Source organism: Protopterus annectens, chromosome 7.part1 (genome assembly GCF_019279795.1).
Source record: "Protopterus annectens isolate FY-2018-M chromosome 7.part1, PAN1.0, whole genome shotgun sequence".
Classification (NCBI taxonomy): Eukaryota; Metazoa; Chordata; order Ceratodontiformes; family Protopteridae; genus Protopterus; species Protopterus annectens.
This window is the reverse complement of record NC_056740.1, coordinates 140,900,588-140,922,195: the sequence shown is the minus strand read 5'-3', so window position 1 is coordinate 140,922,195 and position 21,608 is coordinate 140,900,588. Positions and strand designations below refer to the sequence as shown.

Sequence of the window (21,608 nt, the reverse complement as noted above, 5' to 3'; positions counted from 1 at the left end):
GTTTTCTTATAGCGTACTGGTGTTCATAAATATGTTCCCTGAACTTACGTTCGGTTTTACCTACGTAGAAAGCCATGCAATTTTGACATTGTGCTAAGTAAACAAGCATCCTGGAATTACAATTAGTCCTATATTTTAGTTTAAATTCATGCTTATTAATTATGACTCTATTAGATTCAATGAAAAATTTGCAATAGCTACAAGATTGGCATTTGAACATACCCGGGGACCTAGTGGGTGGTGGTTTCAACTCGAACCAAGATTTCAAATTATTAGCCATCCTATATGTCACTTTAGGCATTAAGCCTAATTTAGAAGACACCACTGGGTCTGCCCTAAACAAGTGCCACTTCTTTTTAATAATATGCCACAAGTTGGTACTGTCCACAGCATAGGTAGTAATAAACCTAGTTAAGTTTAACAGAGGTGACCTAACCTCATTTTCACCGACCACATTGACCGAAGACAATGGTGTTACTATTAGATCGACATTTTTCCTAACTTGCAGTAAAGGTACATAAAAACTGGACCTCCTTTTCAGTGAAACTTCACCTATTAGGTCCTCAACTAATTTAGTGGGGTACCCTCGACTCATAAACATCCTTTTTAGAGTTGAACATTCCTCAGTGTAATCATCGTCCCTACTAATAATTCTAGCAGCTCTTACAAGTTGTCCCTTAATAACTGCACGTTTCTGTGTGAACGGATGACAACTTGTGAAGTGCAAGAGAGTGTTAGAATAAGTGGGCTTCCTGTGGATCTTTGCTATAAAACAAGCAGCCATTGAGTCCTTAACTAACAGGATGTCAAGGTACGGTATCTTCGTGTCACTAAAGGTTGAAGTGAACACCAAAAAATTAGTGGTACGATTAAGGTAGTTTACATACTCAGTTGCTTGAGCCTCATTCCCATTAAAAAGGATGAATATCGTCCAAATAGCGTGTATAATACGCTATGTGTTCCGTGTATGATGGATGGTTAAAAACGGATTGGTGCTCCCAGTGAGCCATAACCAAGTTTGCCACACTGGCACCACAGGGTGAACCCATGGCAACTCCAACGATTTGTAAGTAGTGATTGTCCCCAAACATGAAAAAATTTTTAGATAGTATCATGCCCAGAAGTTCACCTACTAACAAGATGTCATAGTCACAGGCTTCTCTGGATTTCAACCTATCACAAACCCACTCAACCGCTATGTCATGGGGAATATACGTGTATAGATCTTTTACATCAACAGTGACAAGGTTAAGATGATCCTGATACCGCAACTCAATAATTTTAGATAGGAATGTCCACGAGTCTTTACAGATTTGCACCTCCCGTGTGATGTATTTCCGTAATATATTGTCAACCACTTTGGCACAGGCGTAAGTGGGTGAACCATGGCCATCAATCAAAGGACGCATGGGTGGATCAATTAAATTCTTATGAATTTTTGGTATACCGAAAAAGTACGGAAACCTAGGATAGGAAGTTGACATATAATTAAATAAGTTTTGATTAATCCTGCCCTCCAGAAACATCTCTTCAATGTTATCCTTGATGGCCCTGTATGCTCTATTGATCTCATTTTTAGAGCTTAATGCATAAGCAGGAGTATCAAGTAACGATGTCATTCGGTCAAAGTAATCCTCCTTATCAAAAATTACTACGCCCCCGCCTTTGTCCGGTTTACAAATATGTAAATTATTAGAACGAAGGGCATGTATACAATTAATTTCAATAGTGCTAATATGCAAAGCACGTTGCTTCGTCCTGTTTTTGTAACACCTAATATCCACCTCACAAATTTGCTCAAAGGTAGCTAAAAGTGGGTGAAGTGGTGGATTAAAAGTACTAGGGACATGTAACTGGCTAGACTCGTCAGTGTAAGCTCCCCCTCCCATCATAAGTTGGAAGTTAAGTTTCCTAGTGAATGTTTTCACATCAATAATAGCTTTAACAAAATCCAAATGTTGTTGGGGTACATAAGTATGACCCTTAGCCATTAGGTCCGCCACATCTATGGTGATAGGTGTTTTAGAAAAATTATACACTTTAAGATCACCTAGGGTGTTCATACTAATGACTGGGCCCTGCTGCACGTTACCCAAATCTAAATCGTTATCTGTTGAATTTAAAGGGGAGGACGCTGACACATCAACCTCATCATCTGTGCACATAGTAGTAGCCTGTGCTAGAGGAATTACCGGTGTTACCGGTTGGTTCTCCTCTGGTTGGGGCGATTCTGCCACTGGCACTGAAGTTTGGGTCTTGCACCTAAAAAATTTTCTTGTGTATTATTGCTATAACTTATATTAAGGTTATTTCTATTCTGAATCCTCTCACTCCTACGCAGTTCAACTGGTGGGAAATTTTCACTATCTGGTAGAAAATCATTCTGGGTGTTATCAACTGGGTTATTAGAAAATGTAACATCGACTTCAGCATTTGATACACTGTTGTTCGAGGTATTAGTGTAGGGTCTAAGGTTAGCCCTCCATACCTGACCTGAAGGGGGGCTAGGATAGGCTACCCCTTCTCTGTATGCCTTAGAATCCCTATCAAGTTTTTTCACCTTTACAGTTTTAAGTTTACCTAGGTAATCATCAATACTGCTAAACAATCTGGCATAATCAAATCTATACCTATCAAAAACTAGGTCCGATTTTATTACATTGTCCAATGCTGTTGCTTCAACATTAAGTTCGTCTATTTGAAGAGTGCAATGTTTAATCATCACATTAAGCAACTCGAAACCATGTCTATCGAACATTGAGACCAGTTCTTGATGAAAAATGGAATTTGCAACCAGGCCAGTCGGGTACTGGTAATGTCTTAAACCTTTGGGCACTATCCTTCGTGCCAAACATTCGTTAAAGTACGCAATATCCAGTTGTAATTTCTTAATTTTTAGCAAAATGCTATCCAGTGTTTTTAAGTTGCTAATAATGTCAGGCTCACTGGTGCTACGTTGAAAACATGCACCAGGTACATTAGAATTAAATGATAGGTTAACAGAGACCCAGTTCAAAAAATCAGGATAATTGACAAAGTTATTACTCACCAAAGGCTGCACTTTATTATTTCCCATAGAGGGCAGATTAATGCTGTTGCCCTCAAATTGTCGACATGAAGGTGCTATGATGTTGTTAACAGTTGCATCCCCGAAAGGCGTTTGTTGCAAGTTAACCTGCCTTGGTAACTTAGAGACCTGTAAATTCAGCGTAGTGTCCAAACAGTTCTGCTGCAGCCTACCATCAGGGACAACAGCCGGAATTCTCCTCTGCCCTTCAATGTTAGCATCCCCTGTCCCTGCCGCTGAAGTCGCGTTAACATCAGCTGTGACTCTAGAACTCACTGGTACTTTATCCACAGAGCGGTCAGTTTGGAAAGTGCCCAAAACACTCCCCGATAAATGCTGAGTAACCTGTGTACCAACATCCTCATCGATGTAAACAGTATTGTTAGACGATGGATTCAAGCAAACAGGTAGAGTAGTAAAGTTAGGTAGTGAATTCCACTTAGAATTCCAAACAGGCATTCCACGCTGTACCCTTTCCAACGAATCAATTCTGGTTAACATGGATTCAATTTTACTAAGCAATAAATCCAAAGACTTCGTACTTATACTGTGAACCTCAGGAGACTATTGAGGTTGAATGTTCAAACCTGGCGTACCCGGTCTAAGTAGCTCCGGTGTGGCGTTAGGAAACTCACTTACTGGTTCACTGACAGATTCAGACGCCATACTCAGGAAAAAACAAAGAACCACAAACTAATAAAAACGAAAAGGTGAACCAGTTGTAGAGTTATCCAAAAGCCCTTGATCCCTTGATGGTACTGGTGATAAAACAGTCCAATGACTAACAAAAAAACACCAGATTGAACCAAAATCCAAGACAAAAGTTTAATTAAGCGCTTTTCGTTTGCTCGATAAGCAAACTTCTTGAGACAAATCTCACACTGCCACAATGCACTATTTAAAGTACTGAAACATCACCAATTAAGTACAATCAATTAGTGTAAATTGGAAGCAGTAAATGCTAAAAGGTGCATGTAAATAAATTCAGATAAAAATGAATACGTTTAACATCCAAAAATAACAAGTTCCTGAAAGGAAACAGAGTAGTGAAATGAATAACATTAAAAATAAAAATTACAATAAAAAATGAACTGAAGAAATATGTGTAAAATAAGAAGCACGGAAAATACCCAAAACAAGATATGTTAAAAGAATATATAAAAAATACATAAAAAGTAAAACATTCATTGCGATAGACCAGGTTGGCCAGGACATTAGGGGTGGGCCAATTGAGCTTAAATAACTGGAACTCGAATTACACTGGCAGATTAGATTAGATGCGTATCACACCCCAGGTTTGAATGAAGCTTGTTCCATCTCCAGTTTACTTAGCATTTTAAGTCTAAAAAGATAGGCCCATTATAAAAGTATAATGGCCCGTCCTTATTGATTTTCATAGAATATATTTATATACTTACCTTTTTAGTGCTTTCCTTTTTTTAGGAAGGAATGCCAACAGCGGGGGTTTTAGTATATGTACTAGGTAACTTGTGGCTTTTTAATTAAACTTTTAATTAAATTCTTATATTAATTTTTCCATAATAATTTTTTATATGAGGTCCGGTTGTATGCATGTAGGTTATACAGTGGTAGGCAATGCCTTCACATTTCTGTAAATTTGTAATAAGTGTAGTTAAGTTTCATTCTAAATTATATGTTTTACTTTTTATGTATTTTTTATATATTCTTTTAACAGATCTTGTTTTGGGTATTTTCCGTGCTTCTTATTTTACACATATTTCTTCAGTTCATTTTTTATCGTAATTTTTATTTTTAATGTTATTCATTTCACTACTCTGTTTCCTTTCAGGAACTTGTTATTTTTGGATGTTTTTGGATGTTAAACGTATTCATTTTTATCTGAATTTATTTACATGCACCTTTTGGCATTTACTGCTTCCAATTTACACTAATTGATTGTACTTAATTGGTGATGTTTCAGTACTTTAAATAGTGCATTGTGGCAGTGTGAGATTTGTCTGAAGAAGTTTGCTTATCGAGCAAACGAAAAGCGCTTAATTAAACTTTTGTCTTGGATTTTGGTTCAATCTGGTGTTTTTTTTTTGTTAGTCATTGGACTGTTTTATCACCAGTACCATCAAGGGATCAAGGGCTTTTGGATAACTCTACAACTGGTTCACCTTTTCGTTTTTATTAGTTGGTGGTTCTTTGTTTTTTCCTGAGTATGACATTTTATACATTAGAGAGAACAAAAACTGTTTTACTTACAGTTACGACTTCAGTCCACTCAATGTCCTTTAAACATTAATGACAAAGTGGGGTATATGCTTTATAATTTAACCACCAATTTAAACATAATCAGCAAAACTCCAGCAAAACTCCAGTCTTTCTTCACCCACTTCTTGTAATGCCATATTTTACACATTTCCATATTAAATAGGACTGATGCTTTACAGTCTCCCATTTAATCATTCATTTCATATCCATCCATCCAAAACCCCCTTATTCCATTTTTTGCTCCTGGGGTCAGGATATCACATTAAAAGTGACCATCATTTAGAGTCGATGTTCACACTTCCTGGTGGCTAGTCTTGCCACTGTTGTACTTCCACACCTCACACACACATAAGTGCATGTGCATTCACACCTATGGACAATCTAAGTGTATCCAATTCATGTACTGCATGTTTTTTTAAAATACTGGGAGTAAACTAGAGTACCTGGAGAAAACTCACGCGAACACAGGGAGGACATGCAAACTTCGCACAGAAGGTACTCAAGCTGAGAATCAAACCAGAGACTTCCTTCTCTGAGGTTACAATGTTAACTGCTGTAACACCTTTACTACTCTAAGATTCTCTGATATCACTAATTTCACAATGTTGCTAGTTTTCTTCTTGATCCTCTCCATCTCCAAACATCAGTCACCGGTTCAAGTCCATGGTATGTCTGGTTCTTCTAGTGAGCTCCCACATATTATTCTGACACGCAAGTATTTTTCTTTGGAGTAAAAGAAAAGACTTCTCTGGCAAAATCTTTGCATGGGCTTTGCTACTGTCAGAAGAGGGAGAAGCAAAGATCCCTTCTGCTTGCTGGCTCAAGTTTTGTGGGTTAAACTTTTTATTCCTTCCTTATCAAGTCCTGCATCTAAAATTGTCTTTGATCCTCCAAGAAAAATATTTGAGGGAAATCTGAATACAGCAGCTTGATTTTCTCACCAGCCTTTCGACATTCCACAATTACTGGGATAAACATGCTTCTCTTCTACCTGGTGCATAGTTAATAATCATTTTTAAGAAACACTCTGCTTTACATATCTTCACAGCTTTAATGTTGCATTAGCCTGAGTTGGTAAAGAAGCATGCATAGGTTACACCTTTGTTAACTCATTCAATATGGCCCAACAAGCTGGATGGAAAAGATGTTAATATAGTTTATTGTATCAGATAACGGACTACTAACTAGTAGTCGTGTAGCTTCTAGATTTGATAACCATCTGAATACCTAAATATTGGTGTTTATGTTTATTTACTTACATAAGCCAGAACTGTTAATATTTACATTGTTTTCTCCAGGATTCAGGAAGCTTTTTCCAAATCTAACATATGTTGTATGACATTTACTTGAATAGAGAGAAATTGCCTCAAATCCCCTTTAATATAACGCTACCTACCTAAGAACTTAAAATCACAGGGCAAAAATGGTAAAAAGGGTAGTTCTAGAAGTTGGGGTTCACTTGAAGCAAATAACTCAACCAATACCTACAAGGGACTTAAGTTACAATCACAAAGGAAGAGTTAGACCTAGAGGAGGTGGAGGGACCACCCACAAACTAAGGCTAGATAAGGAAGTTACATATTTTATGTACATAGTTATTAAACGAAATTGAGAAAATAAGATATAGGTACCATTCTCTTAAATAGCATTTATGTTAAGCTGTGTAAATGGATGTCTACTGTCTTTAGTAGTAATCAGTACTGGTGCTTATGATTGCTCAAAACTTTGACATCCTATAAATAAATCTAACAAGAAGAGGTGTAGGTCTCAAAGCAGTGTTTGCTAATGAATGAGTGTGATAGGCTTTGTACAAATAATTTTAGGTTATTCAGGACCATCATGTTTCTTTTACCGCTCATATGCTAATATACAAGGCATATATTTACCATGGATACAAAAAAATACAAATACAAGTTATTGTCAGGTCCTGTTAAGTTCCTGGTCCAGGGTATTAGTGGGTAGGCACTTGGAAGGAACAGGAATTATAGAATGCTTTCATAACATACCCTTGATACGAAATCAACATAATCCAAAATATCTACTCATATTTCAACATTACCTATACAAAATAAAGCTATATGAATATGGGAAATAGAATCATGGAATATTAAAGGGCTTCAGAGCATGTATTTCTGCAGGCTAAGGTGTGTTTTATACTACTCCAAGAAACTCACTTAACCATTGACCAATGGTCAGAAATAAAAAAAGAAAAAAACGGATAAGAGAAATAATAGCCTCTGAAGGCAAGACCAATAGTGCTAGAGTTGCGATTATCATTAAGGACCAATATCAAGACAAAATGATAGAATCCAAAACAGATAAAGAAGGTAGATGGTGCTATGTGATCTTATCAACTACCCTTTATGATAAGCCCATTATACTTCTCAATATATATGCACCTTGTTGCAATCAACATTCCTTCTTCGCTTCATTATATCCTATCTTAAATACATATAATAATCATTACATAATCATAGGGGGGGGCTGGAATGCTTATCAAAACCCTAAACAGGATAAATCAAGCACACAAAGATCATGTAATAACTAAGCAGTGTTAACATTAAGCGAACTTAAATATGACTTTAGGTTATTTGACCCCTTTAAATATGGTAACAAAACTCATACCTCAAATGACTTTACGTTTTACTCCAACTGTCATAAAATGTGGTCAAGAATAGACTTCTTTCTAATCTCGGAAGCACTAATCAATCTTGATCTCACAGTAGATATCCATGCCCGCTACCTATCAGACCATTCTAAAATTACATTAAACATTTTCAAGGATTCTAGAACCAACACACCATATAGGGGATATAACTGGTCCTTAAACCCCAACCTCTTAAATAAAAAGGAAATAGTTCAGGAAATACAGGACATACTTAAAACCTCATTAGTCAAGATAGTAAAACAGCAACACCCACTGGATATTGAATGGGCGGCAACTAAGGCCCAAATAAGAGGTATCTTCATCCAAAAAGCTTCATATTATAAAAAAAATCCAACACAGAGAAGAACAGCTACTAGAGAGTAAAATCAAATCATTAGACCAGGATTTAATGAAAAATCATAACACACAAACTGAATCAGAAGTATTGAAATGTCAGAAAGAACTTTTCTTAATCCAAAATAATAGATTATCATTTCAAGAAACTAAAATACTTGCAAAATATGCGAACCATATACAAACTCTGTCACGAGCACTAACAAGAATTATTAACCAGTCTAAAACACCCTCCCAAATTCATGAAATTTGCTATAAAAATAAATCCTTTACGAGAACTGAGGCTATTATTAATACATTTGAAATTATATACTCACAAGTCTATGGAGAACAAAAAAACTTATCCACATATGAAAATAACTGTGACTTCCTACAAAAACTTAACTTTCCGAAAATTGATGAGGAACTACAAAAAGACCTAATAAAACCAATATCCATTGAAGAATTAACAACTACAATTAAAAAACTAAAACCACATAAAGCTCCTGGTCCAGATGGCCTTACAGCGGAATTTTATAAAACATTATACCTTATTATTGCTCAAATTCTATCACACGTATTAAATTATATAATAAATAATACAATTAATGTTATACATTATAATGCATCCAAAACAATTTTTATACCCAAAGAAAAATCAGATCCTCAGAACCCGGACAACTACAGACCTATATCCCTTCTAAATATTGATACTAAAATTCTGACATCTATTCTGGCTAGTAGACTGAAGAAAATATCAAACATAATTACATCCAATGAACAGTCTGGCTTTTTAGTATCTAGACAAACCAGTGATAATACTTTAACACTACATACATTAATTTCATTTGCTAACCAAAAGAAACTAAACATGCACGCACTCATTATATATGCACAAAAGGCCTTTGATAGAGTTAATATAAAATTTTTATTTCAGATCTTACCCTACTCTAATATACCCCAAAAATGTATTCTAACTTTACAAACATTATACAATAACCCTTATACAACATTATATATAAATAAAACATGTTCCAAAAGAATTCAAATCAGAAATGGTACCCAACAAGGATGCCCTCTATCACCCCTATTATTTAACATGTACCTAGAACCCCTATTCCTATATATCAAACAAAAGATATATCATAATGTCCCAGTAATTTATGGTACCAAAATCGCCTTATCAGCTTTTGCAGAGGACCTCAACATATACAGTACAACACCTATCTCAGACACCGAAAAAATAATATCTGCCATTGAAGACTTTGCATTAATATCAAACTATAAAATAAACCTTAATAAAACCAACATATTCCCTATAAGAACTCCGAAACCTTTCTCACTTTTACCATTGATAGGCCAATTAAAAACTGAAGAAAAGGTCAAATACTTAGGAATTACATACTCTACAGATAATAAAGATTTTTATCTCAATAATATTAAACAAAATTGGGAACACATTTTAGCCGATCTAAAAAGGTGGAAAAATTTGAAATTACCACCACTAGCAAAAGTTTTGATTATTAAAATGAATGTCTTGCCTAGACTATTATACATTTTCAGGTCTGCACAGTTGCTAATACCCAAGAAATTTTTTAAACAAATACACACTGAATTCGCCAAATTTATTTGGGAACCAAAAAAAGTAGAATATCTTATAATAAATTGATAACCCCGAAAAGCAAAGGTGGACTAGATCTACTACTTAATCATAAATGCAAATAGAACTTTAAGAATTGCAACCTACGATACACAAAGCAATAATTGGTCCACAAACTGGTTAAAGATATGTTTTAAATATATTAAAAATCTAAAAATTAATCCCAAATCATTGCCCTTTTTAAACAGAGACAACACTAAAACATATAATATAATATAATGGAACCCATCAAAAATTATATAACATTAACGCAAAATCTCTTTAGATCAGTAAATCTCTTTCAATACATGATGATTCTACAACCCTTCCACAAAAATCCTAACTTGAAAATTGATAACCAGCTAATAGACCTGAAAAGATTCCCACTTATAATAAACTTATCATTACAAGATATACATCCATACATAAATTGTTCGGCTCATGAATTAAGACAGCAACTGGGTCTTCCCAAATCTTATCTATTGATCTTGAGACAGATTAAAGAAATATCTACAAATTACTTTAAAAATCTAAATGTCATTAAAGAGGAATTAACGAAATGTATATCACTATGGCAAGCCCTTTTACAAAACACCAAATTTATAACATGCTCATACAAATTGATAAAATACATCAAATATCAAAATCAGCCACTCTTAGCTAAATACTGGAAAGAAAAATTGCCACTGGTGGAAGAAAACAAAATAGCACATGCAATTAATTTAACGATAAAATCCATTTCCCTTCAAAAGCTATCATTTACCCAACTCATGATATACAATGATGCTTACTACACACGCCTCAGCTTCCCATAAATTTAACCCTACGAATTCTCCAAAGTGCCCACATTGCAAAGATGAAACTGCTGACCTTTTGCATATGTTCTGGAGCTGTAAATGTATATATAAACTTTGGAACTCACTGAAAATACAACTCCAGAAGATGGGATATCAAACAACAACGCTTACTTGGGAATTTATGGTATTACATATCCCCCCAAATAACCTATCTAAAACTCAAATTATCATCCTAATATATATTTTTATGCTAATGAAACGTTACATAGCTACTAACTGGCTGACCCCATCTAAAACCTCATGGGAAAACTTTAGGACCTTAGCGATAAAACACATCTTAGCCCACAAATACATATTAAATAAACAAAACAAAAAGCCCTACAACTTGAAAACATGGGAACAAATTTTCAATATTATACTGGCATAAAACATAGAACCTGAACTACCTCTTCAATATACACAATACAAAACATAACAATAATTGAAACTACACTTTTCCAAGATACTAACCCTGGAGAAAATAACATATATTTTTTACTTTTAAGAGAGAGTATGGAAGCATTCATGTAAATAATGTAAATATGTTGTAAGAATATTGATAGAATTTCTGTTAGATCAATTGTATACCTTTTGAGCAAATGTTCTGTAATGAATAAAAAAAAAAAAGAAAAACAATAAAAAATATTATTGAAAAAAAAAAAAGAAACACTCTGCTGTCCCCAAGTTAATACTTTTCCTTTCTGCAACAATTTTATCAGGAGCAACTATTTCTGTTGGCGTGACTTTATTTTTACTAACACAGGTCTTGACTGTTTTCTCATGGAAAGATTTAAATCATACACACAATGCACTCTCGCAATTGACAAATCCTGCGATTGAACACATGTCCAGTTGCTTATTTGTACTTTCACAAAATGACTGCAGGTCTATTACTTCCAGTTTCTCTGGTACAGCAGAAAATCTCAGGTTTTCTATACATGTTCTATCTTCTAACTCTGCCATGATTTGAAACAGCTCTTTCTGAGAAGTATCGTGCTCAGCCAGAACATTTTTTTATTACAACCTCTGATTTTTGCAGTTCATCTGAATAAAGCTTCTATTTTCCAAGCCTTTTATTACTTGCTTTTTTCGCCTTCTTTCAGTAGTTCTCTTACTTTAAACACAACTGAATTAATTTGGTCTTTCCCCCTCTAAATTACTGGAAAATTCTTCTCAGTCAGAGCTGGTGCTTCTTTTCTGACTGATGTACTCTTACTTTATCCAAACATTTTCTCTGTTGGCATTCAGGCAGTGTAAGTATTAGCCAGTAAATTAATTTTCCTCAAATGAATAACTTAATTTCCTTTACTTTACACTTTTTTTTTTTTTTTACTGGGAAAAGCTCTAATCAACTTGTTTGGCAGTGAACAGTCATTTTAGAAGTCTTTTGAAATGCTTTTTCCTGCTTGATTTACTAAACCAACTTCAATTAACTACGTATGCTGCTTAAAAGGAAGATACCTGAAGGGTTAATAGCAATCTTTCTTCACTGAAGGTGCAATAACTCGCATCCTTCAAGGTTCGGTACCTGATCTCCTTCCTATTCTCACACTCTGCAAATGAGAAATGGTGACACTTCAGAGATTACAGTGCTCAATATGCAGATGCTGATTTGTTACACCCTGGCCCCTCCATCACTACAACCACCACACTGTAATACTAGATCCACAATTAGAAGCTAGATCTCAAACAGCTTCCTGCTCATTACTGCCTTAAAGGATAAAAGTGTTACACATTAGCAACACATCATCTGAGCCTCATGCACTCCTGTCCCCCCTTACCACACACAGGCTAGCAGGTTTTTACCTGGTAGTCCCCACTAAACAGCTCTTTAGATTGCCTGGGCCTTCTACATGTTGGAAGAGTGTCTTTCTCTGAGGTGATTTCCTCTATGAGAAAAGCTAGAAATCCTGTTATCCTCTCAAAGGCTCCTATATCCTCACATCCAAATCTACAGTTACAAATGCAGTCTTTTCTCCCTCTTCTTCCAATGTGGCAGTTGTATCCTGTTTAATCTCATCACACACACACATAATAGTTCTGTATCTAACAAGATTGCAAGGTTCATCAACGGGAGTAGGTACTGATAACCAACACTGTGTCACTTTGCTACAGTTTGTCTGAGTGACCTACATGTAACTCTTGTGTAACCATCCCCTTCAAAAGCTAGATGCTCCTCTCCTTTATCTGACCCCTTCACAAGGTACTTCCCCTTTAGGGCTTATAAAATTCCAAATATTTCTGCAGCACCCACACTGTGACCTGCATACCCGAGGACACCACCTTGTGTATTATAAATTTGCCTTGCATAATTCCTTGCCCAGAAAAATGAAGTATTTGAATAATATTTGTATCCTCAAAGCTTCTTAAGGTTACCTCCCATTTACTAGCAACTGTGGATGTTGTCATCCAGTACAGTACCTACAAAACAGGATCAAATTTTTATACATATATGTATGCATCTGCCTTTTCTCCTCTGTCATATAAACATCAAGTCTCCTCCAGCTGAACTTAGACCATACTGGATTTCTACCAGACAGACTGCGGCCGCCACACTTCCAAACATCAGGGTGTCTGTGCTCTCACTAGTATTATGAGAGCCTTTTTTTTTTTTTTTAGAATGAGCATAATCCCACCAAGTCACTGCAGAGATTCATAATGTCCTCTCCATGCAAGGGTACTTCTCTCCTGCCCCTTTGATGATGAGAGATACCACCATATAGTGGTCATGTTTGCCCTTCAGATGTAACGTTCAACTGATATTCCATCTGCTCAAGATGGTGGCAGCTTACCAGGTGTAAAAGATACAGGGCACCTAATGAAAGAGTAACGGAGGTTAACCATTGCCCTAGTCAAATTTCTTCTGATAGTACACCACTTCAGATCCCCCAGAAGAGAGGACATTACCCTAGTGGGACTAAGCTGCTTGATAAAGGATAAATAAAACAAATATAGTTGGCTTTGTGAGAAAAAATCCCACCCTCAGAACATGTACTCTGCCTCAATCCTCAATGGTAGACACAGCATTCATCCCACTTCACCACCTGTCACCCCCCCCCCCCCCACCCAGGATAGCAGGGCCCATCCTTTCCTGCCTATGCTGCCAGGGGCATGAACCACTAATCAAATTTTGATCACCTGGGTTGTAGTCAGGATCCTATCCCTCTGTCACTGACACAGGCTAACGGCCAACTGTTTTCTTAAATGCCCCTCAATGAGTCCTCTTAAGGCAATGTATGATAAGATATGTTCCTAATTCACTAACTGTATAAATAGTAGTTGTGTAAGAACATACCATAAGCTTACATGTCCTTCTCTTCCATGTTGCAGTATTCCTTACACTAGGGAGGGTGCTGCCTGCAGTGCCGACATCTGGCCAGTATACCAATGTCTTTGGAGCAGGTGAGTACATGTGACTTCCTATGTCAGAGCCATAAATGTGATGTCTGCACGTACCCTTTTCAGAATGGACTGCTGCATACAGTAGTACTCCTGGAGGTTTAAAGAGGGTCATAAAAGGAAGACCCTTGAGACTCGCACGTAAACTAGTCCATAGGGTACTTGATAGGCTCTGTGTAGTGGAGAGATTAAGAGGGTGAGTGACTATTTCCCCACAGGTAAATAGCAGATTAGAGAGGTAAATTAGAGGGGAGGGGATAGGAGGGGGGGGGGCTGAACACTGCAACATGGAAGAGAAGGACATCTATGGTTATGGAAAGTTCTTACACAACTATTCTATGTCCTTCTACTCTCATGTTGCAGTATTCTTTACAGTATGGTGAGTACCAAAACTTTTAGATATGACCCTGGGTGGAGGAGTGAGGTCCCTGGTCAATGAGACCCTGTACGACAGATCTGGCAAATCCAGCTCTAGCTCTGGAAGCTAGGTCCAGTTTGTAATGTTTGGTAAAGTTGTGCACTGAAGCCCAAGAAGCAGTTTCTAAAATTGAGGTGTAATCAACCCCTTTGAAAAAGGCAGCTGAGGAAGCAGCTGCCCTGGTCGAGTGGGATTTTACATGTCTGTGCAAAGTTTTTCCATGACTGGAACAGCATATGCCAATAGTCTTAGAGACCCATAAAGAAATGGTCTGTTTGGAGACTGCCTTCCATAAAAGCCCTAGGGTGGAAGGAGAGGAATAGTTGGTCAGACCTTCTAACAGGTTTGGTTTTGTCTAAGTAGTACCTCAGTTGTCTGTGGACATCTAAAGAATGAAGAGTCTTCTGAGGGATTCTGAGGGTGAGGATAAAAAACAGGAAGGTTAATGGTCTGGTTTTAATGAGAGTTCATTAACCACCTTATGAAGGAGGGGGGTTAGTCCTGAGGGCAACTCTGTCCTTGTGGAAAATAAGGTAAGGAGGGATAGACATAAGTGCTTGCTGGTGGATGTAAGGGCCAGTAGCAGAACTGTTTTCAGGGTACACAGTTTCAGGGATATTGAATGTACTAGTTCAAAAGGTAGCAATGTAAGTTTTTCTAGTACAAAATTCAAGTCCCAAGGGGGGGGGGTAGGCTTTTGAGGGGATCTAACATGGAGTACACCTTTCAGGAAAAGTTTGACCTCCACCCTCCAATCTAGAAGCCAGAGGTGGTAGCATGGGCAAACAATCAGTGATGGCAGATAAATGGACTTTAACTGAAGAATAAGTTGGTCCTGAGTGAAGGAGCTCACACAAATAGGAAAAGACCAAGGGTACAGGAATAGTCAGAGTCCTGGTTTTTCCTTTGACACCACTGGGAGAATCTCTTCCATTTAATTACATAATTTCTCCTGGTAGTAGGCTTTCTGGCCTCTTTCAGGACACTGAGTACGTCCATAGGTGTCTAAAGGGGATTAGAACCCTATCACCCATAAGGTCAGTTTTAGATTGTTCACCTGAGGATGTAGTAGGGATCCCCAGTCCGGAGTGAGCAAGTCTACTTGGTGGGGTAACCTGTGATGACTGCCCTTGGCTAGTAAATAGAGAAGGAGAAACCAATGCGGTCTTGGCCAAGAGGGGTCATCACAGGATTCTGGATTTGTCCTCCTGGATTTTCAGGAGGACCTTTTGAATCAGTGTGAAGGGTGGGAAGGCACAATGATACAGCTCCAGCCAAGGAAAGGAGAAGGTGTCCACTTTCCAGGCTTGAAGATGTGGGTCCCTTGTGCAAAACATGGGCATCTGTCTGTTCTGGGAGGAGGCGAATAGATCTGCTTGCGGAATACCCCACCTGTGGATAACTGCTAAGAATACCTTTCTGTAAAGCATCCATTCGTGAGAGGGTGCTGAAGTTCTGCTGAGAGTATCTGCCTTAACATTCTCTGTAGAGGGAATGTACACTGCTATCAGATGAAATCTGCAGTGATGATGCTAGGGTCCAGATCTGGGTGGCTAGGCTGCAAAGAGGTTAGGATCTTGCCCCCCTCCCCCCGTTTATGTACCACAGAACAGTCATATTGTCCGTTATCACTTTCAGGGTTCCTGGGGGTAGAGCTGATTTGAAAGTTTGTAAGACTAGAAGAAGTGCCCCCTCATTTCCTTGATGTTGATATGGTCTCTCTGTCTTAGTGTGGACCATTTTCCTTGCACAGTGAATTACTTCTGGTTGTGTAGTACCACTGCACCCCATCCCATGTCTGATGCATCTGTAGAGAGCTGCTGTAGGGGGACCGGTACCTGTAAGGGGGTTCCCTGGTTGAGGCGGATGGCACAGATCCACCATTGAAGTCCCCTCTTCAGACACTAAAAGAGGGGAAGGGGGGTGTCCAGGGGATGAGAGTGCTGGCTCCATAAATTCTTCAGGATCCACTGGATTTTTCTCAAGTGAAGTCTTGCTAGGGGCAACATGGGCATCAGGGATGCCATGGGCCTAACATCCTTAGGAATTCTCGTGCTGGCAAAGAAGTGTGGGTGATTAGTTTGCTGAAGTAGAGGGAAAGGTCCAGGGGTCCTTTGGTCTGGAATGAAGGCCTTCATGTTGTCTGTTCTGATCCTGCATCCCAAGAAGACCAGGTCTTGAGTGGGGATCAGGTGAGACTTTTCCTTGTTTATAGTAAAACCTAACTGAGTCAGGCAGAGATCACCTGTTGTAGGTGGTGTTGGAGGACTTCACGGTCCTGATGAAGAATTAACAGGTCATCTAGATATGGGTATATTTGTATACCCTGTGTTCTGCAGTGAGCAATAAAGGGTGCTAGACACTTTGTGAATACTCAATGGAGAGTCCAAAGGGCAATGCAGAGAATTGAAAATGCCAGGATCCTACTGCAAAGTGTAGGAATTTCCTGTACTCTGGATGTATAGGAATGTGGAGGTAGGCATCCTTCAAATCCAGAGCTACCACGAAAGCCTGTGTTGGTATGAGTGGTAGGAGCAAAGGTAAGGTAATCATTTAGAAACTGGGTACCTTGAGGAACAGGTTTAGGAAAGATAAATCCAGAATTAGTCTCCATGGCCTGTCTTTCCTTGGTACCAGAAACATTCTGGAGTAAAAACCTTTGTTTCTTTGTGAAGGAGGTACCTGCTCTATGGTGCTCCGAGCTAGCAATTGCTGAATGATGATGGGGAAAAGGTGTGTTTGGTTTGATGGAGGTTGAGGAATCAACACCCACCAAGTCATAAAGTATCCCCTCTGAATGATGGAAAGGACCCAGTTTTCTAATGTGATTTTCCACCCAGAGGGTAGGGAGACGGTGAGACGAAGGGATAGGGGAGTGTTGGGGTTTAGAAGTTGGAAGTCACAGTGGAGGTGGTCTGGTTTGGTCAGACTGGATCTGAAAGGGAGTGGTCGAAGGAGTGGAAGGAAACCTGGGAGTAGAAATGTTCCTAGGTTGCCTATGTCCCTTTGGCTGAGGTGCCGAGTGAGAGGACTGTCTCCTGATAAAGGAAGCTCTTTGTGGATAGTTTCTGTGATATCCGGGAATAGCAGACACCAGCAAATGTTTCAGGTTTTGTAGTTCTTTTCCCTTCTCTTGAAGGGATTTAAGACGTTCTGCTGAAGCCTGTCCAAACAGGGCTTTATTGTCCAGTGGGGCATCAAGCAGTTTAGTTTGCACATCCATAGGACGTGGCTGAAGTCTCACCCAGGAATATCGTCTCAGCACTGAACCTGATGCAGCAGATTTTGAGGAGGCTTCCACAGCATCATAACTGCACTTGATGGACAGCCTAGTCACCTGAGATGCTGTGGAAAGCAGGGTGTTAAGTTGGGTTTTTATTGATGAATCATGGACCTCAGAGTAGAGTCGTAGCTTTGGAAATGGTGTCCAAGACATACCCAGCCATGTGGGTTTGGTAATTGAGAGCTCTTATAGCCAGAGTAGAGGAGGTATACACTTTTTTCCCCCAGTCTGTCAATTAATTTGATATCTTTATCAGTAGGGTAGGGAGCAACAGAAGGTAACTCTCTAGACGTTTTATCAGCAGAAACTGCAACAACTGCTGGGTCTACAAGAGGGTTTTTATTGGGTGTGCTGAGGCACCTTGTAAAAATGGTCAGACGTTTTGAGTCTGGGGTTGGGAATCTGGGGCCTGTGAAGTGGCCAAGATGGCATCTTGAAAGGCAGGTATAAAGGAGGCACAGTAGAGGGGATGGTTGTTCCATTTGCAGCAGATCAAAGTACCTTTTTTTAGTGTCAGAGATCTGAGGCCTGCCACTTAAAATGCTCCTTCATAAAAGAAATGGTGACCACCAAACGTGAATTCTTCCCCAGGAGACTCAGGGGTGATAGGAACCTCTTCCTCTGTGGTGATAAAATCCTTATGAGAATCTATTTGAGAGCCATAGGTCAGCGATTCCTCAGAAGAGGAACAAGTCTTCCTCCGATACCTCTAAAGGGGGTCCTGAAGCAGCAATGGCTGGTGGTTGTTGTGTCTGTAAGGCATGGAATGTCTTAAAAAGACTCTGGGAGAAAACTTACCATCCAGGAACAGGTTGAGGATCAGGATGTTTAAGTTTTTGTTTTCTCTTCATAGGGGCAGACGGCTGAGAATATGTGGGAGCAGATGTCTGGGTGGATGGTAGGGAAAAAGTAGGCCCTTCCAACTGTACGAGCCGTGGTTCCCCTCCGCCATCAGAATCTGATGGCTGATTAACCTCAGCAGACATGGTCATTGTTTCCGCCAGCCCAGTTCCCATAGAGGTTCCCGGGCATAGTTGGGAAATAGAGGTCTGAAAAGATCCCGGGCTTTCATCTGCCTCAAGAATCTCTCCGGACACCTGAGGCGCAGTGTGGGAATCCGGCCTGATTTTCTTGGTCTTCTTCCGTGGCAGCTCATCGGACGTAACTACTCCACCCTCCATACCGAGCGCAAGACACCAGAGCCTTTGATTTTCTAAGTACAGTTTTAATGCAGCCAGACGGCTGCGGAGAATTTTAGGTACAAAGGATTTGCAAATGGGACAGGACATATGGTCATGGGCCTCACCTAAACAGAAAAAGCACTTTTCGTGCATGTCCTTGTGAGGAATTTGTCTCCCACAAGCACACTTCCCCCTTTCTAGTGGACATGTACATCTTAGAAACTAACAAAAGACAAGGAAAACCCAACAGGGTACTTATCTGTAGCGGTTGACTGTAGTGGTCATCTGAAAATGAGGAATCTGCTTCCCAAACTGGCAAACAGGAGTCAGACATTCACTGAGGCAGAAAAATTCTGAAGAGGGTACGTGCACATCAGTTTATGGATCTGACATAGGATGTCGCACGTACCCTCTTGCTCCAAAGACTTTGGTATACTGGCGGGATGTCGGCACTGCAAACAGCAACCTCCCTACTGTAAGGAATACTGCAACACGAGAATAGAAGGACATCTGTCTATGACAATGATACAATGGAAACTTACATAACAGTAGTTACATCTTACATGGGGACTTCAACCTCACCCCTAGCACCTATCCTCAAAATGGGACATGGAGTCAGTAAGACTATTTGGGTAACAAATTACAGTAACAAACATGTAAATATCTGTTACTTCACTATTTCTGTGAAAATACAGGTCAAGATTACCAGTGGTGGTGGTAAGAGATGTGCAGCAGTGCTATGTAGTTTCCTCCATGTTTACACTGTTTTTAAAAATAAAAATTACCTGTGATTTACAGTAAAAGCCTTCTCCCTGGTTTAGGATTCAAGAAACAGAAAATGACCCAGGATGCCACTTTTCATTGCGTGTTAAGTGGGAAATACCAAGTTATAAAGATAAGAATCATAAAGGTACTACAGCATACTTTCAAAATTACTTTGTCCGAACCAAACATTTAAAATAAGAGCCACCCCTGGACCCTGATTTTATTCATGGAAGCCCTAAAGAATATACCCACCTCACAGAAGTAAACAGACATTTAGTTAAGATTACAGATATCAGAGTTAACTGAAGAGCAGGAAAGGCTCAGCAGCTGAAAGGACATCCCTACAGCTTTGCTTGATGTTTATTCTCACCCCTGTGAACCGCTACTAGGCCAAAAGTGGTTAATTAACAAGTTCTAAAGGATGCCAAAATAGCATTCTGTTGAGATCATATACTTACGCAGGGCCTCCAAGGCTAACCAGGGACAGCTTGGCATGTTTAAAAAACAGCAACATTGTACAACCCAGGCAGCAGTGCTTTTAAATACTTTCTCTGATCATCCGTGAAAACATTTAGCAGAAATACAAAACCAGCACTTAATCTGCAGGCAAAAACATAATCGGTTAACAGCAAAGAAAAGCCCCACGCCTGTATTGCCTTGTATTACATTTACAAATGAAAAGTTCTGCAAAACTGGTAATTAAGATTTTCCAGCTTTTACAGATTTTGTCATTAAACCAACATCAAATGTTTGTCTTGGGAGGAATTCTACAAATCTATTAGCTAAATATGGCTGTTATGAGACAAAGTAACAGACTGGTTCTAAAAACTGTAAAGCTATGGAAGCAGAATAGAGAGACTGCAACAAGTTAAGCAACACAAAGCTATAAAATATGAAAAGTATTTAAAAAGCAAATTTTCCCACTCAAAACACTGGAAAATACACTCAAATGTACTTTGTCAGCCACCAAAATATAATTTAAACACAGGTTCTCCACACAAAGGGTTTCAGAATGTTTAAAACAACTTTTAAACTGTCAGAAAAAAAAAGTGTGCTCCCTTTTAAAAGTATCACATTGTCTGACAGTCAACAAAACACTGCTTCCTAGCCAGTTTGCTAGATATGGGCATCCCGAGACAATGCATACTCACTGATTATGCTAAAACAAAAAAAAACACACTTTGTAAGCGATGCATGTAAACAATTTCCTTGGAGTAAAACATTTTGCATACAAACAAGGTTATCATACTACATCCACCACAGGGGGTGTACACACACACACACACACACACACACACACACACACACACACACACACACACACACACAATCTTATGCAGAGGCACTAAAAAGCAATCTCCCCAAACCGCTAAGGGACTAAAAAGCACTCTCCCCAAAACTTGAAGGCCTCCTAAATTGCGAGCAACAATGCCTATCCTCAGCAATCTCTAAAACATAATTTGGTGGAGATTAAAAGGATAAACTAGAGTCCATACTGATTTGAGCTAGTATTCATGAAGACAACATAAAGGAGAGCAAAATTAGCAATGGGAGGTGCCAAAGTTGCTTACACAACACACACTCAGTATGGGAGGTGCCAAAGTTGCTTACACAACACACACTCAGTATGAAGTACCAGATCAAGGCATACCTGAAAACTAACAAACAGAGAAAGGTTATTCCTAGTGCCCAATTCTAATCCACATCACCAAAATGCTAACCCCCGCAGAGATAATAGTGTAGCCACAAAAGAGTAAAATACGATATTACACCAAGCAGAACAAGGAGATAATTGGATCAGC

At 38.8% G+C, this 21,608-nt stretch overlaps 1 protein-coding gene across 1 annotated transcript in view; it reads right to left on the bottom strand.

The window, feature by feature from the left end:
- XPC (XPC complex subunit, DNA damage recognition and repair factor) overlaps positions 1 to 21,608 on the bottom strand; it is a 1,641,424-nt gene that overhangs the window by 1,226,915 nt on the left and 392,901 nt on the right. The window lies entirely within an intron of this gene.